This window comes from Aulonocara stuartgranti (genome assembly GCF_965226115.1).
Source record: "Aulonocara stuartgranti genome assembly, chromosome: 6".
NCBI lineage: Eukaryota > Metazoa > Chordata > Actinopteri > Cichliformes > Cichlidae > Aulonocara > Aulonocara stuartgranti.
The window spans coordinates 32,789,208-32,796,815 of NC_138944.1; positions in this window are offsets into that span (position 1 = coordinate 32,789,208).

Below are 7,608 nucleotides of genomic sequence, written 5' to 3' on the forward strand. Positions count from 1 at the left end.
TTTTCCACTGTTTGAAGGTGTTTGGCTGGTTCATCAGTGCTCATAGGATTCAGTGTCTCAGGATAAAGTGGCTCAAATGGCTGCTGAGATGACACTGGATAGTACTCATCATCGTCATCCTCTTCCTCAGCTTGTTCCACTTCCTCACTTGTCTCCACGGCTCTTTTCCTTGTTCGTGGTCGCACTTCAGTTTCAACAGGCAGATGGTCACATGGCAGAAGAAGATTGCGATGCAATATCCTTGATCTCCCTTTTGCTTTCTCAGGTCTGAGTTCATAAACTGGGATATCTCTGCTGACCTGACGAACGACTGTGTGAACCACATCATCCCAGTGGTTCCTCAGCTTGCCTGGACCTCCTCGAGGTGTCATGTTCCTTATTAAAACACGATCACCTGGCTGTAATACTGAGCTCTTCACCTTGCTGTCATAATGTCTTTTACTTCTTACAGCTGCTTTATGAGCATTTTCTCTCGTGATCTCATATGCTTCTTCCATGCCTTGTTTCCATTTTACCATGTAGTCATGATGATTGCCATCTCCTTGTTCTGAGGTCAAGCTGAACAGCATGTCGATTGGCAATCGTGGGGAGCGTCCGTATAACAAGTAAAAAGGGGAAAATCCAGTTACCTCGCTGCGGGTACAATTATAGGCATAAATCAGTTTGTTAAGCGAGTTCTTCCAGTTAGTTTTCTGACTCTCTGAGAGTGTTTTCAGCATCTGGAGTAGTGTCCTATTAAACCGCTCCACTTGTCCATTCCCTTGGGGATGGTAGGGAGTAGTCCTGGACCCAGCAACTCCACAGTAGTTTTTCAGTTGTGCAAACAGATGATTTTCAAATTCAGCACCTTGATCATGATGTATTCGTGCTGGAAAGCCAAATCTTAAAGCATAGTCATTAAAGATTTTGTCTGCAGCCGTTTTACCTGATTTGGAAGTTGTGGCATACGCTTGGGCGAAGCGTGTGAAATGGTCAATGACTACAAGGATGTATTCATAACCCCCTTTGCACTTGTCAAGGTGCAGGAAATCAATTGAGACAAGTTCAAATGGGTGAGTAGTGACAATATTAGTCAGTGGTGCCCTGCTCTCATGACACGGCTTCTTCTGTTTTATGCAAACACACCTTCTGGTCACATAATCCTCTACTTCCCGTTGCATATAGGGCCAGTAAACCTGGTCCCGTATCAGTGACAATGTTCTCTCTACACCTTGATGGTCCATTTCATCATGTAGCTCCTTTAGTACAGTACTTTTGTGTATTTCTGGTAAGACCAACTGTTTTCTGTTTGCTGCTTTTCTGTGCAAGATCCCATTCTCATCCATCTCCAATTTGTCCCACTCCCTCAGGAGACATATGACCTGTGGGCTGAGTTTTCTTAGTTCTGAACGTGATGGTTTTTCCTGTGTTAGTTTACACTGAGTTACAGGTCCAATAGTCGGATCACTTCTCTGGTCCTGTTTGATCTGGCCTTTTGTCAGTGGAATGATGGAAACATCTGTGGCCATGGCTGAACACCTGACTGAGACACCCATGGACCATGACACATTGGAGTCATCCTGCCTTTCCACTGCCTGTGTGGTTGCTCCAATTACATCGTATGCCATTTCCTCTGTGCATTCATTCATAAACGTTTCCATGTCTACCGGCATCCTGGAGAGGCTGTCTGCATCCACATTTTCTTTACCAGGACGATATTTAATTGTGAAGTGAAAATCTGCCAGTTCTGCTACCCATCGACACCCTGTTGCATTCAGTTTGGCAGTGGACAGTACATAGGTAAGTGGATTATTGTCGATGTACACGGTAAAGAATGGTGCATAATATAGGTAATCACGGAATTTTTCTGTGATAGCCCACTTGAGAGCAAGAAACTCTAACTTGCCTGAATGCAGATGGTAATTCTTCTCAGCTGCAGTTAAAGTGCGGGAACCATAAGCAATCACACGAAGCTTTCCATTCTGCTTTTGTTACAACACAGCACCTAATCCCTGGTTTGACGCATCAGTGTGAAGCGTGAATGGCTGTGAAAATTCTGGAAAGCCTAGAACAGGGGGCTGAGTTAGACAGTCTATCAGCTGCTCTAGTGCTAACTGGTGCATGTCGGTCCACTCAATAGGTGTACTCGAAGGGACACTACACCTGTTTCGCTTTGTTTGCCACTTTAATCTTGTGTTTCGCTGGGTTTCAGCATCTGCAGGTCCCTTGAGCAAGTCATACAGAGGATTTGCAATTCTGGCAAAATCCTTGATGTATTGTCTGTAATAACTTAGTAGGCCCAACATTGCTCTTAGTTCACCAACAGTACCTGGCCGTTTGTTTTTCAAAGCTGTTACAGCAGCAGTTTCTGCGGAGTCTATCCTGCTTCCCTCTGCTGACACAATCCTGCCAAGGTACCTCACTTCTGTCCTAAACAGGTCACACTTCCTTGGTTTGAGTTTGATTCCGTACTCCCTGAGTCGGCGCAGCACTTTCCTGACATCCTCAACATGATCCTCAAACGTTCTGCTAAAGACAAGGACATCATCGAGGTAAGGCACACATATTTCATCCCTTAGCCCTTCTAAGCACTCCTCCATGCAGCGTTGAAATGCTGCCGGAGCGTTCATCAGTCCAAATGGGATTCTGACCCACTCATACAGGCCCCAGGGGGTCACAAAAGCTGTTAGGTGTTTACTGTCTTTGCCCATGAACCCCTGGTGGTATGCTTTACCCTGGTCCAGTAGAGAAAAGAGAGTGTTGCCACCTAGGTTGTCCATGATGTCTTGTACTCTGGGAATGGGGTGGCGGTCTGGGTGAGTCTTCCTATTCAGTTCTCGGTAGTCAATACACAAGCACAGTGTACCGTCTTTTTTTCTTACACAGACTACCGGAGAGGAGTAAGATGAGTTCGATTTTTCCACCCACCCCTGAGCTATTAGGTCCTGTAGGTAGTTTTTCATTTCCTGATACAAGGGTTTTGGTACAGAGAGATAAGTCCGTGCGACTGGCTCATTATCTTTCAACGAAATGTTCATTTTCAAGTTTTCAACACAGCCTATGTCATCATCAGATTTAGAGAATGACTCTGACTCTTCTCTTAACATCTGACTAACAGCTTGTCTCTGGTGGTCATTCAGGTGAGTCAAGTCGACAGGTGGGTCCCATTGTTCACTTTTAGGTGTGTTCTCACCTGAGCTCTTAGCTTGGATGGGACGGACTGATGCAGTAGGGAGGCAGTCAGTTTTGAATACATTAGCAGGATATATTGATGCAACAGACTGCACAGTTCCAATAACAGTCCTACTTGGCAGTATGATGTCATGGCTAGTGGGATTTTGTACACTAATGACAATTTTTGGTGTCATACCAGTCTTTACTAAAACAAGGGTATCACAGAACTCGAGTCCTTCAGGCCACTGTGGGTTCTCATGAGGCTCGAAGATCAGGGTTCTATCTTCTTTGAAAGGTGGGGCTTGCACTCGACACTCGATTTGGATGGAGCTGTGTTTAGGCACTTCAACTCTCTCATTTGTTGTTCTTACACTGTGCTCACATGGCTGTCCCACTGTCACTGCATTAACAAAAGCTCTTGCGCTACTCTTTCTGAGGTGAGGAAAAGCTACTTTTACTGTTTTCATGAGTTTCTCTTTATTCTTAGTGTTTGTCTTATCCTGTACTCTGTTTGCAACTAGGTGTGAAATCACATTGAAGCCAATTATGGGGCATGACTGTTGGTTGCCTTTTAACACTAACACAGGTATTAGCAGATCTTTATCATTAGCAGCAAGTCTGAAGCTTACCTCGAGCCAACCAATATATGGTATTTCCGTCCCATTGGCTGCTTCAAGTTGCAGTGGTTCAAGTGGGTCTACTAGTTCTGCTATATCTCTTAGTTGGACATCAGGCAAATGGGTCTGTTTCCAGGCTGCATCTACAGCACAAATTTGTGAACCTGTGTCCCAAAGTGCCTGGATTCTTTGGTTGTGCAGAAAGCACTGAATGAGACATTTCTCTCCTACAAGCTCTTTTACAGTAGGCATCTTCACTGGATTACTTCTTTTCCTACACTTTGGTTTGTAACTTGACTGTGTTTCCTGTTTCTTAATAGATGAACATGTATGTGGCTTACAGTACCTTCTGTGCACAGACCAGTGTGTCTCTTGACAGTCTTTTGAGCAGTACAATGTTATTTTATAAACAGAACAACATTTTAACTTCATACTCTCTTCCTTTCCCTCACAGTTAGCACAACATTGGGACTTTTCAATGCTGTCGGTTGCCCCATGTCCCGTGGGAGCAACCTCCCTTAGTTTAAAGGGCTCCCTTTATCTGATTTGGTCAGTCTAGGTGCTTTACAACCTGCATGGAAATGCTCACTACTCCCACACCTAAAACAATGCTGGCAATATGCCTCACCTGCCTGCACACATGCAAAACATCTGGGACGGTTACTTGGTGAGGGATAATATCGCTGTGGTGCGAATCTTTGTTGAAACTGTGCTGTCCCATGCACATGCCCAGGTCCATGTGCTGGGTGGTGTTCCTGTGCTGCTGCAGGAGGGTGCTGGTGGTAAAATGGCATGCAGTTTTGTTCAGCCTTAATGGGGAAAGGCTGCTGAGGTGCTGGGGTTGTCTTTTGAATGGTTTCTCTGATTTGGGAAACTTCAGCCCTCAAGTCTTTCAGCAGCACCATGTCAGCACGCATTTCCTTTATTTCTGTTAGAAGATCAGGGGGTAGAGGGGCTGGTTTCTCTTGAGCTGTGCTTCTCTTTCCCACTGGGGAATCATTAGACTGGACAGTATTTACAGCTGTTACTCGTGATGGAGCGGCATGTTTCTTTTTGTCCTGTCTTTCCTTTTCATTTGCGACTGCAATATTTACCTTCTCGAGCAACAACTCATCTGAAGTATTTGTTTGCAGGAGGTAAGGTTGCAGGTCACTTTTAACTCTGTGGCACCTTTCTCCTGGTAATGAGACCTGAGGATTCTCCTAAGAGCAGGTAATGTGAGGTTTTCTTTTCCTTCAAGATAACTCCTTAGCTGCAAGCCTGGCGTGATAGCACGAATTACAGCATCAGTGATTTCTGATTCTGGGTAGCCTCTATTGAGCCCGCTTTCAATTTGTCTGGCCAGACTGGAGAATGTCAGCCTGTCTTTTTGCCCCGGCTCTCCTATTTGGCCTGATATCTTAAAATCTTTGCGCCACATGGAACTGTTTGGTGCTGTTGGAACAATGTTTCTCACTGGGGTGCGAGGACTTAAGGCAGGATTCATGCTATTCCTCATCAAGTCATGCATTTCACCCTCTTTTTGTTGTAAGAGCAGTCTTAATGTCTCTATCTCCTCCTGGCTACTTTCCTGGTCCTGAACAGCTGGATCCACTGTTTCATTCACACCTTGTTTTTTATCCATTTGTATGTCACTTATAATGTCCTGGACATTAAGAAGTTCTGACATACCTTCGTCCTCTCGGGTAGCCAGGTCGGTGCGTTCAAGGTGCTTAACTAAATGCGAGACTAGCTGACTGCGCGTTCTATTAATCACAAACTCTTTTCCTGGTCCTGAGATTTGAAGTACATCACATAATTTAGTCAGCTGCTCTAAAGTCAGTTGATACAATGTTCCTTTAATCTCCAGCTGTAGCTTTTCTAATTCAGACTCCATGTTGTCAGAGGAGTTAGCACAAGCAGTCAGTTGAGAAATGATCAGACTTAGTTGGCTTTTACTGCCCCCGAGTGGCCACTTTTTCACTTCAGGATACAGATACCAACGTAGGTCTAGTGATGTCTCTGCTGCTTTACTATGCTCCTTTCTGATACCTGGGTCGTCTGGGGGGGATGATCAACGAGAGGATTTCTCTTACAGGTCAGGGATGGTCCTCGAATCAATCATCCCAGCGGTGCCTCCAAATGTTGTGCCCTTAAACAGGGGAAATAGTGAGGAGAGGTGAAAGAACGGCACAGACACGCAGCTCTCACTCTCACTCGTCTGTATTGAGTTTCAGAAGCAATACAACCAAAACAATATTCTTATGGATGCACTCAGTCTCAGGACAACTGTATCCAAACTAAGTCACTATTGTTCGCTGCATTAGCTGATGAGAATACTTTAGATAACATGAACTGTAGCATTAGACAAAAACATCTTTTTAACTCGCACATGTTAGCTGACACAGTCACTAACTTTCCACAGCAATGAAATAATACTTTAAGTACTGCATGTCTTTCAGTAGTTAACTTATACAGATCGTAACAGAAAAATCTTCACACAATATGGCGGAGTAATAGCGAAAACTAGCATACGCAGCAACAAAGATTAACTGGAACTTCTCAGCAAAATAGTCCGCAATTCACATCTTCCGCTACAATGAACAATGATAACAATGTAATAATCAACAGTAACACACATTTATATAGATTTGTGCATGACAGTTACCTTAAACAGGGGAAATAGTGAGGAGAGGTGAAAGAAAGGCACAGACACGCAGCTCTCACTCTCACTCGTCTGTATTGAGTGAAGGAGGAAGCGTGCGAACCCACCTACTGGAGCCCTGAGGCATTAACAATGGATCGATGCACAATCAACCCAGGCAAAACTTTCACTACTTATCTCCCTCTATATTCCCACTGCATATTCTATTCGAAAACAGTCAAAGCAACAAATAAAACATTAATAAGGGCATGACATGAAATGTAAGGAACAGAGATGTACAACTTCAAAACTAATCAAATTTATGATCCACCACAGTTGCATGGCAGGCAGAGACACAAATACTCACTAACAGAGATGCACACTCAACATGAGGAACCAGCAACGTGACAAGGAACACTGGGAAGCTGGGAAAAACAAGGCACATGTGAAATAAGTCAGACTAATGACAAGGGAAGCAAAACTAAACACAACACAAGAGACTACCAAAATAAAACAGGAACATAACACTGAGACTGAAACACAAATTTAACAGGCCAAAGTAAACACAAAGATAAAACTGAGTAAATATGGGCAACAACAGAAACACAGACATAGGAGGACAGGAAAAACCTGAGAATAACTAACAACGAAATCTTAAACACACATTTAGAATGACACCCTAACCTAAGAAAATATAATATTTAAACTGAAAACTACTCAAAGTCAAATAAATGTTTTATTATTTAACTGAATATGAGGACTGGAGGGTCTGCCTGCAGTCAGGCCTCAATTAAAACTCATGTTTTGTGAGTAATTCATGTTGCGATTTGGAAGAGTTTCATGTCTTGCCTTAATACTATTATTATTACTATTATTATTATTGTTGTTGTTAAATGTTCGTCTTTCAGAGCTGAGAGTGAAGATGAGTCCTTCTGCAGTGGTGACAGAGGGTCAGAGAGTCACACTGACCTGCAGCACCAGATGTCCTCTGACTGACAACACAAACTACATTTGGTACTTGAACAGTCGACCTCTGACCGCAAGCGAGAACCAGAACAAACATCTGATCCTAGACCCAGTCAGCAGGGAGGATGCAGGAAGCTACTCCTGTGCTGTGAAAACCAACAAAGATATCAGCTCTGCTCCAAAGACTCTCACTGTCCAAAGTATCACAGGAACATGGACAATTGGAGTTTCTGTAATAGTTCTGGTTTC